The sequence below is a fragment of the Diuraphis noxia genome, unplaced genomic scaffold (genome assembly GCF_037042655.1).
Source record: "Diuraphis noxia isolate RWA-SAM2 unplaced genomic scaffold, SU_Dnox_SAM2 contig0001, whole genome shotgun sequence".
Taxonomy (NCBI): domain Eukaryota; kingdom Metazoa; phylum Arthropoda; class Insecta; order Hemiptera; family Aphididae; genus Diuraphis; species Diuraphis noxia.
The window spans coordinates 95998638-96018705 of record NW_028301711.1 but is presented as its reverse complement, the minus strand read 5'-3'; the positions used below and the strand labels follow the sequence as shown (position 1 = coordinate 96018705).

Below are 20068 nucleotides of genomic sequence, written 5' to 3'. Positions count from 1 at the left end.
TAACTGTAAAGCATAATTTGATTGTAATAAGTACCCTTCACCGTGTTATGAATATTGGATCACCACAGTATTAATTATTATTTACCCTCCCGTGTGTTACCAAATTAATAAAACAATTATTTTTCTAGTGCAATGGCTTATGTCAATCACAAATCTGATATTCAACTAAGAACATGAATGAAATGCTGGATCAACAACAATTATGTAAAGCAGATGAATTCATGGTATTAATGATAATGAGTGTTATTCAATAGTAAATAATTTCTCAAATTTATTTGCAATCATTTAATGCTTTGAAACTAATATCAACATTTTGGATTTATTGTTTTTTCCATTACTTTAACTCAATATTTATCATTATTTCCATATATGTTTGATGGCACATAAAATGTGATTCAATTCTTGTACAATTACATTCAAAATAACAAGTTGATTTTTGCAATAATATTATTATCAGCTTTGTTAGAATTTCTATAAATTACTCTTCAAATTCATTAACATTTACCCTGAATATTATTGTGCATACCAAAAATTATTATATTTTTAATCATATTTTTGTATTGATAGTTGTAAGGTATTGTAAAGTAAATGGGAGTTTTTATTAAATATTGTTTTTCTCAATTTAACTGTAATTTCAATGTTTATCGTGCACTTTAAAAATTATTTTAACTTCTCAGATCATGTGATGAGTAATATATACATATTTAGTTGAACCCTTACATAGACTAATTTATTTTGATAAAAATTTGTTTAAATGCACCATTTCCATTGTATAATTTTGGACTATGATATTTTGACTATTTTTATTTTATTTTATCACATATTGCTTATAGTGCATAGGGATTCACTGATGCTTGCTTTATAGAATTCAGTAAAAAAGTCTAAATTTATGTTTACCTTTTTGCATATGACCGTATATGTGAATGATATTATATGACATTCTTAATATATTTAATGTTTAAAATTGGTTTATTTTAAATTAACTGTAAAGCATAATTTGATTGTAATAAGTACCCTTCACCGTGTTATGAATATTGGATCACCACAGTATTAATTATTATTTACCCTCCCGTGTGTTACCAAATTAATAAAACAATTATTTTTCTAGTGCAATGGCTTATGTCAATCACAAATCTGATATTCAACTAAGAACATGAATGAAATGCTGGATCAACAACAATTATGTAAAGCAGATGAATTCATGGTATTAATGATAATGAGTGTTATTCAATAGTAAATAATTTCTCAAATTTATTTGCAATCATTTGATGCTTTGAAACTAATATCAACATTTTGGATTTATTGTTTTTTCCATTACATTAACTCAATATTTATCATTATTTTCATATATGTTTGATGGCACATAAAATGTGATTCAATTCTTGTACAATTACATTCAAAATAACAAGTTGATTTTTGCAATAATATTATTATCAGCTTTGTTAGAATTTCTATAAATTACTCTTCAAATTCATTCACATTTACCCTGAATATTATTGTGCATACCGAAAATTATTATATTTTTAATCATATTTTTGTGTTGATAGTTGTAAGGTATTGTAAAGTAAACGGGAGTTTTTATTAAATATTGTTTTTCTCAATTTAACTGTAATTTCAATGTTTATCGTGCACTTTAAAAATTATTTGAACTTCTCAGATCATGTGATGAGTAATATATACATATTTAGTTGAACTCTTACATAGAATATTTTATTTTGATAAAAATTTGTTTAAAAGCACCATTTCCATTGTATAATTTTGGACTATGATATTTTGACTATTTTTATTTTATTTTATCACATATTGCTTATAGTGCATAGGGATTCACTGATGCTTGCTCTATAGAATTCAGTAAAAAAGTCTAAATTTATGTTATACTTTTTGCATATGACCGTATATGTGAATGATATTATATGACATTCTTAATATATTTAATGTTTAAAATTGGTTTATTTTAAATTAACTGTAAAGCATAATTTGATTGTAATAAGTACCCTTCACCGTGTTATGAATATTGGATCACCACAGTATTAATTATTATTTACCCTCCCGTGTGTTACCAAATTAATAAAACAATTATTTTTCTAGTGCAATGGCTTATGTCAATCACAAATCTGATATTCAACTAAGAACATGAATGAAATGCTGGATCAACAACAATTATGTAAAGCAGATGAATTCATGGTATTAATGATAATGAGTGTTATTCAATAGTAAATAATTTCTCAAATTTATTTGCAATCATTTAATGCTTTGAAACTAATATCAACATTTTGGATTTATTGTTTTTTCCATTACTTTAACTCAATATTTATCATTATTTCCATATATGTTTGATGGCACATAAAATGTGATTCAATTCTTGTACAATTACATTCAAAATAACAAGTTGATTTTTGCAATAATATTATTATCAGCTTTGTTAGAATTTCTATAAATTACTCTTCAAATTCATTCACATTTACCCTGAATATTATTGTGCATACCAAAAATTATTATATTTTTAATCATATTTTTGTATTGATAGTTGTAAGGTATTGTAAAGTAAATGGGAGTTTTTATTAAATATTGTTTTTCTCAATTTAACTGTAATTTCAATGTTTATCGTGCACTTTAAAAATTATTTTAACTTCTCAGATCATGTGATGAGTAATATATACATATTTAGTTGAACCCTTACATAGACTATTTTATTTTGATAAAAATTTGTTTAAATGCACCATTTCCATTGTATAATTTTGGACTATGATATTTTGACTATTTTTATTTTATTTTATCACATATTGCTTATAGTGCATAGGGATTCACTGATGCTTGCTCTATAGAATTCAGTAAAAAAGTCTAAATTTATGTTATACTTTTTGCATATGACCGTATATGTGAATGATATTATATGACATTCTTAATATATTTAATGTTTTAAATTGGTTTATTTTAAATTAACTGTAAAGCATAATTTGATTGTAATAAGTACCCTTCACCGTGTTATGAATATTGGATCACCACAGTATTAATTATTATTTACCCTCCTGTGTGTTACCAAATTAATAAAACAATTATTTTTCTAGTGCAATGGCTTATGTCAATCACAAATCTGATATTCAACTAAGAACATGAATGAAATGCTGGATCAACAACAATTATGTAAAGCAGATGAATTCATGGTATTAATGATAATGAGTGTTATTCAATAGTAAATAATTTCTCAAATTTATTTGCAATCATTTAATGCTTTGAAACTAATATCAACATTTTGGATTTATTGTTTTTTCCATTACTTTAACTCAATATTTATCATTATTTCCATATATGTTTGATGGCACATAAAATGTGATTCAATTCTTGTACAATTACATTCAAAATAACAAGTTGATTTTTGCAATAATATTATTATCAGCTTTGTTAGAATTTCTATAAATTACTCTTCAAATTCATTCACATTTACCCTGAATATTATTGTGCATACCAAAAATTATTATATTTTTAATCATATTTTTGTATTGATAGTTGTAAGGTATTGTAAAGTAAATGGGAGTTTTTATTAAATATTGTTTTTCTCAATTTAACTGTAATTTCAATGTTTATCGTGCACTTTAAAAATTATTTTAACTTCTCAGATCATGTGATGAGTAATATATACATATTTAGTTGAACCCTTACATAGACTATTTTATTTTGATAAAAATTTGTTTAAATGCACCATTTCCATTGTATAATTTTGGACTATGATATTTTGACTATTTTTATTTTATTTTATCACATATTGCTTATAGTGCATAGGGATTCACTGATGCTTGCTTTATAGAATTCAGTAAAAAAGTCTAAATTTATGTTTACCTTTTTGCATATGACCGTATATGTGAATGATATTATATGACATTCTTAATATATTTAATGTTTAAAATTGGTTTATTTTAAATTATTTGTAAAGCATAATTTGATTGTAATAAGTACCCTTCACCGTGTTATGAATAGTGGATCACCACAGTATTAATTATTATTTACCCTTCTGTGTGTTACCAAATTAATAAAACAATTATTTTTCTAGTGCAATCGCTTATGTCAATCACAAATCTGATATTCAACTAAGAACACAAATGAAATGCTGGATCAACAACAATTATGTAAAGCAGATGAATTCATGGTATTAATGATGATGAGTGTTATTCAATAGTAAATAATTTCTCGAATTTATTTGAAATCATTTAATGCTTTGAAACTAATATCAACATTTTGGATTTATTGTTACTTCCATCACATTAACTCAATATTTATCATTATTTTCATATATGTTTGATGGCACATAAAATGTGATACAATTCTTGTACAATTACATTCAAAATAACAAGTTGATTTTTGCAATAATTTTATTATCAGCTTTGTTAGAATTTCTATAAATTACTATTCAAATTCATTCACAGTTACCCTGAATATTATTGTGCATACCAAAAATTATTATATTTTGAATCATATTTTTGTATTGATAGTTGTAAGGTATTGTAAAGTAAATGGGAGTTTTTATTAAATATAGTTTTTCTCAATTTAAGTATAATTTCAATGTTTATCTTGCACTTTAGAAAGTATTATAACTTCTCAGATCATGTGATGATTAATATATACATATTTAGTTGAACTCTTACATAGACTATTTTATTTTGATAAAAATTTGTTTAAATGCATCATTTCCATTGTATAATTTTGGACTATGATATTTTGACAATTTTTTTTTTTTATTTTATCACATATTGCTTATAGTGCATAGGGATTCACTGATGCTTGCTCTATAGAATTCAGTAAAAAAGTCTAAATTTATGTTTTACTTTTTGCATATGACCGTATATGTGAATGATATTATATGACATTCTTAATATATTTAATGTTTAAAATTGGTTTATTTTAAATTAACTGTAAAGCATAATTTGATTGTAATAAGTACTCTTCACCGTGTTATGAATATTGGATCACCACAGTATTAATTATTATTTACCCTCCTGTGTTACCAAATTAATAAAATAATTATTTTTCTAGTGCAATGGCTTATGTCAATCACAAATCTAATATTCAACTAAGAACATGAATGAAATGCTGGATCAACAACAATTATGTAAAGCAGATGAATTCATGGTATTAATGATAATGAGTGTTATTCAATAGTAAATAATTTCTCAAATTTATTTGCAATCATTTAATGCTTTGAAACTAATATCAACATTTTGGATTTATTGTTTTTTCCATTACTTTAACTCAATATTTATCATTATTTTCATATATGTTTGATGGCACATAAAATGTGATTCAATTCTTGTACAATTACATTCAAAATAACAAGTTGATTTTTGCAATAATATTATTATCAGCTTTGTTAGAATTTCTATAAATTACTCTTCAAATTCATTCACATTTACCCTGAATATTATTGTGCATACCAAAAATTATTATATTTTTAATCATATTTTTGTATTGATAGTTGTAAGGTATTGTAAAGTAAACGGGAGTTTTTATTAAATATTGTTTTTCTCAATTTAACTGTAATTTCAATGTTTATCGTGCACTTTAAAAATTATTTGAACTTCTCAGATCATGTGATGAGTAATATATACATATTTAGTTGAACTCTTACATAGAATATTTTATTTTGATAAAAATTTGTTTAAAAGCACCATTTCCATTGTATAATTTTGGACTATGATATTTTGACTATTTTTATTTTATTTTATCACATATTGCTTATAGTGCATAGGGATTCACTGATGCTTGCTCTATAGAATTCAGTAAAAAAGTCTAAATTTATGTTATACTTTTTGCATATGACCGTATATGTGAATGATATTATATGACATTCTTAATATATTTAATGTTTAAAATTGGTTTATTTTAAATTAACTGTAAAGCATAATTTGATTGTAATAAGTACCCTTCACCGTGTTATGAATATTGGATCACCACAGTATTAATTATTATTTACCCTCCCGTGTGTTACCAAATTAATAAAACAATTATTTTTCTAGTGCAATGGCTTATGTCAATCACAAATCTGATATTCAACTAAGAACATGAATGAAATGCTGGATCAACAACAATTATGTAAAGCAGATGAATTCATGGTATTAATGATAATGAGTGTTATTCAATAGTAAATAATTTCTCAAATTTATTTGCAATCATTTAATGCTTTGAAACTAATATCAACATTTTGGATTTATTGTTTTTTCCATTACTTTAACTCAATATTTATCATTATTTCCATATATGTTTGATGGCACATAAAATGTGATTCAATTCTTGTACAATTACATTCAAAATAACAAGTTGATTTTTGCAATAATATTATTATCAGCTTTGTTAGAATTTCTATAAATTACTCTTCAAATTCATTCACATTTACCCTGAATATTATTGTGCATACCAAAAATTATTATATTTTTAATCATATTTTTGTATTGATAGTTGTAAGGTATTGTAAAGTAAATGGGAGTTTTTATTAAATATTGTTTTTCTCAATTTAACTGTAATTTCAATGTTTATCGTGCACTTTAAAAATTATTTTAACTTCTCAGATCATGTGATGAGTAATATATACATATTTAGTTGAACCCTTACATAGACTATTTTATTTTGATAAAAATTTGTTTAAATGCACCATTTCCATTGTATAATTTTGGACTATGATATTTTGACTATTTTTATTTTATTTTATCACATATTGCTTATAGTGCATAGGGATTCACTGATGCTTGCTCTATAGAATTCAGTAAAAAAGTCTAAATTTATGTTATACTTTTTGCATATGACCGTATATGTGAATGATATTATATGACATTCTTAATATATTTAATGTTTTAAATTGGTTTATTTTAAATTAACTGTAAAGCATAATTTGATTGTAATAAGTACCCTTCACCGTGTTATGAATATTGGATCACCACAGTATTAATTATTATTTACCCTCCCGTGTGTTACCAAATTAATAAAACAATTATTTTTCTAGTGCAATGGCTTATGTCAATCACAAATCTGATATTCAACTAAGAACATGAATGAAATGCTGGATCAACAACAATTATGTAAAGCAGATGAATTCATGGTATTAATGATAATGAGTGTTATTCAATAGTAAATAATTTCTCAAATTTATTTGCAATCATTTAATGCTTTGAAACTAATATCAACATTTTGGATTTATTGTTTTTTCCATTACTTTAACTCAATATTTATCATTATTTCCATATATGTTTGATGGCACATAAAATGTGATTCAATTCTTGTACAATTACATTCAAAATAACAAGTTGATTTTTGCAATAATATTATTATCAGCTTTGTTAGAATTTCTATAAATTACTCTTCAAATTCATTCACATTTACCCTGAATATTATTGTGCATACCAAAAATTATTATATTTTTAATCATATTTTTGTATTGATAGTTGTAAGGTATTGTAAAGTAAATGGGAGTTTTTATTAAATATTGTTTTTCTCAATTTAACTGTAATTTCAATGTTTATCGTGCACTTTAAAAATTATTTTAACTTCTCAGATCATGTGATGAGTAATATATACATATTTAGTTGAACCCTTACATAGACTATTTTATTTTGATAAAAATTTGTTTAAATGCACCATTTCCATTGTATAATTTTGGACTATGATATTTTGACTATTTTTATTTTATTTTATCACATATTGCTTATAGTGCATAGGGATTCACTGATGCTTGCTCTATAGAATTCAGTAAAAAAGTCTAAATTTATGTTATACTTTTTGCATATGACCGTATATGTGAATGATATTATATGACATTCTTAATATATTTAATGTTTTAAATTGGTTTATTTTAAATTAACTGTAAAGCATAATTTGATTGTAATAAGTACCCTTCACCGTGTTATGAATATTGGATCACCACAGTATTAATTATTATTTACCCTCCTGTGTGTTACCAAATTAATAAAACAATTATTTTTCTAGTGCAATCGCTTATGTCAATCACAAATCTGATATTCAACTAAGAACACAAATGAAATGCTGGATCAACAACAATTATGTAAAGCAGATGAATTCATGGTATTAATGATGATGAGTGTTATTCAATAGTAAATAATTTCTCGAATTTATTTGAAATCATTTAATGCTTTGAAACTAATATCAACATTTTGGATTTATTGTTACTTCCATCACATTAACTCAATATTTATCATTATTTTCATATATGTTTGATGGCACATAAAATGTGATACAATTCTTGTACAATTACATTCAAAATAACAAGTTGATTTTTGCAATAATTTTATTATCAGCTTTGTTAGAATTTCTATAAATTACTATTCAAATTCATTCACAGTTACCCTGAATATTATTGTGCATACCAAAAATTATTATATTTTGAATCATATTTTTGTATTGATAGTTGTAAGGTATTGTAAAGTAAATGGGAGTTTTTATTAAATATAGTTTTTCTCAATTTAAGTATAATTTCAATGTTTATCTTGCACTTTAGAAAGTATTATAACTTCTCAGATCATGTGATGATTAATATATACATATTTAGTTGAACTCTTACATAGACTATTTTATTTTGATAAAAATTTGTTTAAATGCATCATTTCCATTGTATAATTTTGGACTATGATATTTTGACAATTTTTTTTTTTTATTTTATCACATATTGCTTATAGTGCATAGGGATTCACTGATGCTTGCTCTATAGAATTCAGTAAAAAAGTCTAAATTTATGTTTTACTTTTTGCATATGACCGTATATGTGAATGATATTATATGACATTCTTAATATATTTAATGTTTAAAATTGGTTTATTTTAAATTAACTGTAAAGCATAATTTGATTGTAATAAGTACTCTTCACCGTGTTATGAATATTGGATCACCACAGTATTAATTATTATTTACCCTCCTGTGTTACCAAATTAATAAAATAATTATTTTTCTAGTGCAATGGCTTATGTCAATCACAAATCTGATATTCAACTAAGAACATGAATGAAATGCTGGATCAACAACAATTATGTAAAGCAGATGAATTCATGGTATTAATGATAATGAGTGTTATTCAATAGTAAATAATTTCTCAAATTTATTTGCAATCATTTAATGCTTTGAAACTAATATCAACATTTTGGATTTATTGTTTTTTCCATTACTTTAACTCAATATTTATCATTATTTTCATATATGTTTGATGGCACATAAAATGTGATTCAATTCTTGTACAATTACATTCAAAATAACAAGTTGATTTTTGCAATAATATTATTATCAGCTTTGTTAGAATTTCTATAAATTACTCTTCAAATTCATTCACATTTACCCTGAATATTATTGTGCATACCAAAAATTATTATATTTTTAATCATATTTTTGTATTGATAGTTGTAAGGTATTGTAAAGTAAACGGGAGTTTTTATTAAATATTGTTTTTCTCAATTTAACTGTAATTTCAATGTTTATCGTGCACTTTAAAAATTATTTGAACTTCTCAGATCATGTGATGAGTAATATATACATATTTAGTTGAACTCTTACATAGAATATTTTATTTTGATAAAAATTTGTTTAAAAGCACCATTTCCATTGTATAATTTTGGACTATGATATTTTGACTATTTTTATTTTATTTTATCACATATTGCTTATAGTGCATAGGGATTCACTGATGCTTGCTCTATAGAATTCAGTAAAAAAGTCTAAATTTATGTTATACTTTTTGCATATGACCGTATATGTGAATGATATTATATGACATTCTTAATATATTTAATGTTTAAAATTGGTTTATTTTAAATTAACTGTAAAGCATAATTTGATTGTAATAAGTACCCTTCACCGTGTTATGAATATTGGATCACCACAGTATTAATTATTATTTACCCTCCCGTGTGTTACCAAATTAATAAAACAATTATTTTTCTAGTGCAATGGCTTATGTCAATCACAAATCTGATATTCAACTAAGAACATGAATGAAATGCTGGATCAACAACAATTATGTAAAGCAGATGAATTCATGGTATTAATGATAATGAGTGTTATTCAATAGTAAATAATTTCTCAAATTTATTTGCAATCATTTAATGCTTTGAAACTAATATCAACATTTTGGATTTATTGTTTTTTCCATTACTTTAACTCAATATTTATCATTATTTCCATATATGTTTGATGGCACATAAAATGTGATTCAATTCTTGTACAATTACATTCAAAATAACAAGTTGATTTTTGCAATAATATTATTATCAGCTTTGTTAGAATTTCTATAAATTACTCTTCAAATTCATTCACATTTACCCTGAATATTATTGTGCATACCAAAAATTATTATATTTTTAATCATATTTTTGTATTGATAGTTGTAAGGTATTGTAAAGTAAATGGGAGTTTTTATTAAATATTGTTTTTCTCAATTTAACTGTAATTTCAATGTTTATTGTGCACTTTAAAAATTATTTTAACTTCTCAGATCATGTGATGAGTAATATATACATATTTAGTTGAACCCTTACATAGACTATTTTATTTTGATAAAAATTTGTTTAAATGCACCATTTCCATTGTATAATTTTGGACTATGATATTTTGACTATTTTTATTTTATTTTATCACATATTGCTTATAGTGCATAGGGATTCACTGATGCTTGCTTTATAGAATTCAGTAAAAAAGTCTAAATTTATGTTTACCTTTTTGCATATGACCGTATATGTGAATGATATTATATGACATTCTTAATATATTTAATGTTTAAAATTGGTTTATTTTAAATTATTTGTAAAGCATAATTTGATTGTAATAAGTACCCTTCACCGTGTTATGAATAGTGGATCACCACAGTATTAATTATTATTTACCCTTCTGTGTGTTACCAAATTAATAAAACAATTATTTTTCTAGTGCAATCGCTTATGTCAATCACAAATCTGATATTCAACTAAGAACACAAATGAAATGCTGGATCAACAACAATTATGTAAAGCAGATGAATTCATGGTATTAATGATGATGAGTGTTATTCAATAGTAAATAATTTCTCGAATTTATTTGAAATCATTTAATGCTTTGAAACTAATATCAACATTTTGGATTTATTGTTACTTCCATCACTTTAACTCAATATTTATCATTATTTTCATATATGTTTGATGGCACATAAAATGTGATACAATTCTTGTACAATTACATTCAAAATAACAAGTTGATTTTTGCAATAATTTTATTATCAGCTTTGTTAGAATTTCTATAAATTACTATTCAAATTCATTCACAGTTACCCTGAATATTATTGTGCATACCAAAAATTATTATATTTTGAATCATATTTTTGTATTGATAGTTGTAAGGTATTGTAAAGTAAATGGGAGTTTTTATTAAATATAGTTTTTCTCAATTTAAGTATAATTTCAATGTTTATCTTGCACTTTAGAAAGTATTATAACTTCTCAGATCATGTGATGATTAATATATACATATTTAGTTGAACTCTTACATAGACTATTTTATTTTGATAAAAATTTGTTTAAATGCATCATTTCCATTGTATAATTTTGGACTATGATATTTTGACAATTTTTTTTTTTTATTTTATCACATATTGCTTATAGTGCATAGGGATTCAGTGATGCTTGCTCTATAGAATTCAGTAAAAAAGTCTAAATTTATGTTTTACTTTTTGCATATGACCGTATATGTGAATGATATTATATGACATTCTTAATATATTTAATGTTTAAAATTGGTTTATTTTAAATTAACTGTAAAGCATAATTTGATTGTAATAAGTACCCTTCACCGTGTTATGAATATTGGATCACCACAGTATTAATTATTATTTACCCTCCCGTGTGTTACCAAATTAATAAAACAATTATTTTTCTAGTGCAATGGCTTATGTCAATCACAAATCTGATATTCAACTAAGAACATGAATGAAATGCTGGATCAACAACAATTATGTAAAGCAGATGAATTCATGGTATTAATGATAATGAGTGTTATTCAATAGTAAATAATTTCTCAAATTTATTTGCAATCATTTAATGCTTTGAAACTAATATCAACATTTTGGATTTATTGTTTTTTCCATTACTTTAACTCAATATTTATCATTATTTCCATATATGTTTGATGGCACATAAAATGTGATTCAATTCTTGTACAATTACATTCAAAATAACAAGTTGATTTTTGCAATAATATTATTATCAGCTTTGTTAGAATCTCTATAAATTACTCTTCAAATTCATTCACATTTACCCTGAATATTATTGTGCATACCAAAAATTATTATATTTTTAATCATATTTTTGTATTGATAGTTGTAAGGTATTGTAAAGTAAACGGGAGTTTTTATTAAATATTGTTTTTCTCAATTTAACTGTAATTTCAATGTTTATCGTGCACTTTAAAAATTATTTGAACTTCTCAGATCATGTGATGAGTAATATATACATATTTAGTTGAACTCTTACATAGAATATTTTATTTTGATAAAAATTTGTTTAAAAGCACCATTTCCATTGTATAATTTTGGACTATGATATTTTGACTATTTTTATTTTATTTTATCACATATTGCTTATAGTGCATAGGGATTCACTGATGCTTGCTCTATAGAATTCAGTAAAAAAGTCTAAATTTATGTTATACTTTTTGCATATGACCGTATATGTGAATGATATTATATGACATTCTTAATATATTTAATGTTTAAAATTGGTTTATTTTAAATTAACTGTAAAGCATAATTTGATTGTAATAAGTACCCTTCACCGTGTTATGAATATTGGATCACCACAGTATTAATTATTATTTACCCTCCCGTGTGTTACCAAATTAATAAAACAATTATTTTTCTAGTGCAATGGCTTATGTCAATCACAAATCTGATATTCAACTAAGAACATGAATGAAATGCTGGATCAACAACAATTATGTAAAGCAGATGAATTCATGGTATTAATGATAATGAGTGTTATTCAATAGTAAATAATTTCTCAAATTTATTTGCAATCATTTAATGCTTTGAAACTAATATCAACATTTTGGATTTATTGTTTTTTCCATTACTTTAACTCAATATTTATCATTATTTTCATATATGTTTGATGGCACATAAAATGTGATACAATTCTTGTACAATTACATTAAAAATAACAAGTTGATTTTTGCAATAATTTTATTATCAGCTTTGTTAGAATTTCTATAAATTACTATTCAAATTCATTCACAGTTACCCTGAATATTATTGTGCATACCAAAAATTATTATATTTTGAATCATATTTTTGTATTGATAGTTGTAAGGTATTGTAAAGTAAATGGGAGTTTTTATTAAATATAGTTTTTCTCAATTTAAGTATAATTTCAATGTTTATCTTGCACTTTAGAAAGTATTATAACTTCTCAGATCATGTGATGATTAATATATACATATTTAGTTGAACTCTTACATAGACTATTTTATTTTGATAAAAATTTGTTTAAATGCATCATTTCCATTGTATAATTTTGGACTATGATATTTTGACAATTTTTTTTTTTTATTTTATCACATATTGCTTATAGTGCATAGGGATTCACTGATGCTTGCTTTATAGAATTCAGTAAAAAAGTCTAAATTTATGTTTACCTTTTTGCATATGACCGTATATGTGAATGATATTATATGACATTCTTAATATATTTAATGTTTAAAATTGGTTTATTTTAAATTATTTGTAAAGCATAATTTGATTGTAATAAGTACCCTTCACCGTGTTATGAATAGTGGATCACCACAGTATTAATTATTATTTACCCTTCTGTGTGTTACCAAATTAATAAAACAATTATTTTTCTAGTGCAATCGCTTATGTCAATCACAAATCTGATATTCAACTAAGAACACAAATGAAATGCTGGATCAACAACAATTATGTAAAGCAGATGAATTCATGGTATTAATGATGATGAGTGTTATTCAATAGTAAATAATTTCTCGAATTTATTTGAAATCATTTAATGCTTTGAAACTAATATCAACATTTTGGATTTATTGTTACTTCCATCACATTAACTCAATATTTATCATTATTTTCATATATGTTTGATGGCACATAAAATGTGATACAATTCTTGTACAATTACATTCAAAATAACAAGTTGATTTTTGCAATAATTTTATTATCAGCTTTGTTAGAATTTCTATAAATTACTATTCAATTTCATTCACAGTTACCCTGAATATTATTGTGCATACCAAAAATTATTATATTTTGAATCATATTTTTGTATTGATAGTTGTAAGGTATTGTAAAGTAAATGGGAGTTTTTATTAAATATAGTTTTTCTCAATTTAAGTATAATTTCAATGTTTATCTTGCACTTTAGAAAGTATTATAACTTCTCAGATCATGTGATGATTAATATATACATATTTAGTTGAACTCTTACATAGACTATTTTATTTTGATAAAAATTTGTTTAAATGCATCATTTCCATTGTATAATTTTGGACTATGATATTTTGACAATTTTTTTTTTTTATTTTATCACATATTGCTTATAGTGCATAGGGATTCACTGATGCTTGCTCTATAGAATTCAGTAAAAAAGTCTAAATTTATGTTTTACTTTTTGCATATGACCGTATATGTGAATGATATTATATGACATTCTTAATATATTTAATGTTTAAAATTGGTTTATTTTAAATTAACTGTAAAGCATAATTTGATTGTAATAAGTACCCTTCACCGTGTTATGAATATTGGATCACCACAGTATTAATTATTATTTACCCTCCTGTGTTACCAAATTAATAAAATAATTATTTTTCTAGTGCAATGGCTTATGTCAATCACAAATCTGATATTCAACTAAGAACATGAATGAAATGCTGGATCAACAACAATTATGTAAAGCAGATGAATTCATGGTATTAATGATAATGAGTGTTATTCAATAGTAAATAATTTCTCAAATTTATTTGCAATCATTTAATGCTTTGAAACTAATATCAACATTTTGGATTTATTGTTTTTTCCATTACTTTAACTCAATATTTATCATTATTTTCATATATGTTTGATGGCACATAAAATGTGATTCAATTCTTGTACAATTACATTCAAAATAACAAGTTGATTTTTGCAATAATATTATTATCAGCTTTGTTAGAATTTCTATAAATTACTCTTCAAATTCATTCACATTTACCCTGAATATTATTGTGCATACCAAAAATTATTATATTTTTAATCATATTTTTGTATTGATAGTTGTAAGGTATTGTAAAGTAAACGGGAGTTTTTATTAAATATTGTTTTTCTCAATTTAACTGTAATTTCAATGTTTATCGTGCACTTTAAAAATTATTTGAACTTCTCAGATCATGTGATGAGTAATATATACATATTTAGTTGAACTCTTACATAGAATATTTTATTTTGATAAAAATTTGTTTAAAAGCACCATTTCCATTGTATAATTTTGGACTATGATATTTTGACTATTTTTATTTTATTTTATCACATATTGCTTATAGTGCATAGGGATTCACTGATGCTTGCTCTATAGAATTCAGTAAAAAAGTCTAAATTTATGTTATACTTTTTGCATATGACCGTATATGTGAATGATATTATATGACATTCTTAATATATTTAATGTTTAAAATTGGTTTATTTTAAATTAACTGTAAAGCATAATTTGATTGTAATAAGTACCCTTCACCGTGTTATGAATATTGGATCACCACAGTATTAATTATTATTTACCCTCCCGTGTGTTACCAAATTAATAAAACAATTATTTTTCTAGTGCAATGGCTTATGTCAATCACAAATCTGATATTCAACTAAGAACATGAATGAAATGCTGGATCAACAACAATTATGTAAAGCAGATGAATTCATGGTATTAATGATAATGAGTGTTATTCAATAGTAAATAATTTCTCAAATTTATTTGCAATCATTTAATGCTTTGAAACTAATATCAACATTTTGGATTTATTGTTTTTTCCATTACTTTAACTCAATATTTATCATTATTTCCATATATGTTTGATGGCACATAAAATGTGATTCAATTCTTGTACAATTACATTCAAAATAACAAGTTGATTTTTGCAATAATATTATTATCAGCTTTGTTAGAATTTCTATAAATTACTCTTCAAATTCATTCACATTTACCCTGAATATTATTGTGCATACCAAAAATTATTATATTTTTAATCATATTTTTGTATTGATAGTTGTAAGGTATTGTAAAGTAAATGGGAGATTTTATTAAATATTGTTTTTCTCAATTTAACTGTAATTTCAATGTTTATTGTGCACTTTAAAAATTATTTTAACTTCTCAGATCATGTGATGAGTAATATATACATATTTAGTTGATCCCTTACATAGACTATTTTATTTTGATAAAAATTTGTTTAAATGCACCATTTCCATTGTATAATTTTGGACTATGATATTTTGACTATTTTTATTTTATTTTATCACATATTGCTTATAGTGCATAGGGATTCAGTGATGCTTGCTCTATAGAATTCAGTAAAAAAGTCTAAATTTATGTTTTACTTTTTGCATATGACCGTATATGTGAATGATATTATATGACATTCTTAATATATTTAATGTTTAAAATTGGTTTATTTTAAATTAACTGTAAAGCATAATTTGATTGTAATAAGGACCCTTCACCGTGTTATGAATATTGGATCACCACAGTATTAATTATTATTTACCCTCCTGTGTGTTACCAAATTAATAAAACAATTATTTTTCTAGTGCAATGGCTTATGTCAATAACAAATCTGATATTCAACTAAGAGCATGAATGAAATGCTGGATCAACAACAATTATGTAAAGCAGATGAATTCATGGTATTAATGATAATGAGTGTTATTCAATAGTAAATTATTTCTCAAATTTATTTGCAATCATTTAATGCTTTGAAACTAATATCAACATTTTGGATTTATTGTTTTTTCCATTACTTTAACTCAATATTTATCATTATTTTCATATATGTTTGATAGCACATAAAATGTGATTCAATTCTTGTACAATTACATTCAAAATAACAAGTTGATTTTTGCAATAATATTATTATCAGCTTTGTTAGAATTTCTATAAATTACTCTTCAAATTCATTCACATTTACCCTGAATATTATTGTGCATACCAAAAATTATTATATTTTTAATCATATTTTTGTATTGATAGTTGTAAGGTATTGTAAAGTAAACGGGAGTTTTTATTAAATATTGTTTTTCTCAATTAAACTGTAATTTCAATGTTTATCGTGCACTTTAAAAATTATTTTAACTTCTCAGATCATGTGATGAGTAATATATACATATTTAGTTGAACTCTTACATAGACTATTTTATTTTGATAAAAATTTGTTTAAAAGCACCATTTCCATTGTATAATTTTGGACTATGATATTTTGACTATTTTTATTTTATTTTATCACATATTGCTTATAGTGCATAGGGATTCACTGATGCTTGCTCTATAGAATTCAGTAAAAAAGTCTAAATTTATGTTTTACTTTTTGCATATGACCGTATATGTGAATGATATTATATGACATACTTAATATATTTAATGTTTAAAATTGGTTTATTTTAAATTAACTGTAAAGCATAATTTGATTGTAATAAGTACCCTTCACCGTGTTATGAATAGTGGATCACCACAGTATTAATTATTATTTACCCTTCTGTGTGTTACCAAATTAATAAAACAATTATTTTTCTAGTGCAATGGCTTATGTCAATCACAAATCTGATATTCAACTAAGAACATGAATGAAATGCTGGATCAACAACAATTATGTAAAGCAGATGAATTCATGGTATTAATGATGATGAGTGTTATTCAATAGTAAATAATTTCTCGAATTTATTTGAAATCATTTAATGCTTTGAAACTAATATCAACATTTTGGATTTATTGTTACTTCCATCACTTTAACTCAATATTTATCATTATTTTCATATATGTTTGATGGCACATAAAATGTGATACAATTCTTGTACAATTACATTCAAAATAACAAGTTGATTTTTGCAATAATTTTATTATCAGCTTTGTTAGAATTTCTATAAATTACTATTCAAATTCATTCACAGTTACCCTGAATATTATTGTGCATACCAAAAATTATTATATTTTGAATCATATTTTTGTATTGATAGTTGTAAGGTATTGTAAAGTAAACGGGAGTTTTTATTAAATATTGTTTTTCTCAATTTAACTGTAATTTCAATGTTTATCGTGCACTTTAAAAATTATTTTAACTTCTCAGATCATGTGATGAGTAATATATACATATTTAGTTGAACTCTTACATAGACTATTTTATTTTGATAAAAATTTGTTTAAATGCACCATTTCCATTGTATAATTTTGGACTATGATATTTTGACTATTTTTATTTTATTTTATCACATATTGCTTATAGTGCATAGGGATTCACTGATGCTTGCTTTATAGAATTCAGTAAAAAAGTCTAAATTTATGTTTACCTTTTTGCATATGACCGTATATGTGAATGATATTATATGACATTCTTAATATATTTAATGTTTAAAATTGGTTTATTTTAAATTATTTGTAAAGCATAATTTGATTGTAATAAGTACCCTTCACCGTGTTATGAATATTGGATCACCACAGTATTAATTATTATTTACCCTCCCGTGTGTTACCAAATTAATAAAACAATTATTTTTCTAGTGCAATGGCTTATGTCAATCACAAATCTGATATTCAACTAAGAACATGAATGAAATGCTGGATCAACAACAATTATGTAAAGCAGATGAATTCATGGTATTAATGATAATGAGTGTTATTCAATAGTAAATAATTTCTCAAATTTATTTGCAATCATTTAATGCTTTGAAACTAATATCAACATTTTGGATTTATTGTTTTTTCCATTACTTTAACTCAATATTTATCATTATTTCCATATATGTTTGATGGCACATAAAATGTGATTCAATTCTTGTACAATTACATTCAAAATAACAAGTTGATTTTTGCAATAATATTATTATCAGCTTTGTTAGAATTTCTATAAATTACTCTTCAAATTCATTCACATTTACCCTGAATATTATTGTGCATACCAACAATTATTATATTTTTAATCATATTTTTGTATTGATAGTTGTAAGGTATTGTAAAGTAAACGGGAGTTTTTATTAAATATTGTTTTTCTCAATTTAACTGTAATTTCAATGTTTATCGTGCACTTTAAAAATTATTTTAACTTCTCAGATCATGTGATGAGTAATATATACATATTTAGTTGATCCCTTACATAGACTATTTTATTTTGATAAAAATTTGTTTAAATGCACCATTTCCATTGTATAATTTTGGACTATGATATTTTGACTATTTTTATTTTATTTTATCACATATTGCTTATAGTGCATAGGGATTCAGTGATGCTTGCTCTATAGAATTCAGTAAAAAAGTCTAAATTTATGTTTTACTTTTTGCATATGACCGTATATGTGAATGATATTATATGACATTCTTAATATATTTAATGTTTAAAATTGGTTTATTTTAAATTAACTGTAAAGCATAATTTGATTGTAATAAGGACCCTTCACCGTGTTATGAATATTGGATCACCACAGTATTAATTATTATTTACCCTCCTGTGTGTTACCAAATTAATAAAACAATTATTTTTCTAGTGCAATGGCTTATGTCAATAACAAATCTGATATTCAACTAAGAGCATGAATGAAATGCTGGATCAACAACAATTATGTAAAGCAGATGAATTCATGGTATTAATGATAATGAGTGTTATTCAATAGTAAATTATTTCTCAAATTTATTTGCAATCATTTAATGCTTCGAAACTAATATCAACATTTTGGATTTATTGTTTTTTCCATTACTTTAACTCAATATTTATCATTATTTTCATATATGTTTGATGGCACATAAAATGTGATTCAATTCTTGTACAATTACATTCAAAATAACAAGTTGATTTTTGCAATAATATTATTATCAGCTTTGTT

At 23.9% G+C, this 20068-nt stretch overlaps 1 long non-coding RNA gene across 1 annotated transcript; it reads left to right on the top strand.

The window, feature by feature from the left end:
- The first annotated feature begins 13846 nt into the window (after nt 1-13846).
- LOC149062568 (uncharacterized) lies at nt 13847-19815 on the top strand. Its single transcript, XR_016189608.1, has 3 exons — nt 13847-13948; nt 16793-16888; nt 19733-19815. It is a non-coding gene; the product is annotated as an uncharacterized LOC149062568 (long non-coding RNA).
- Nucleotides 19816-20068: the final 253 nt, after the last annotated feature.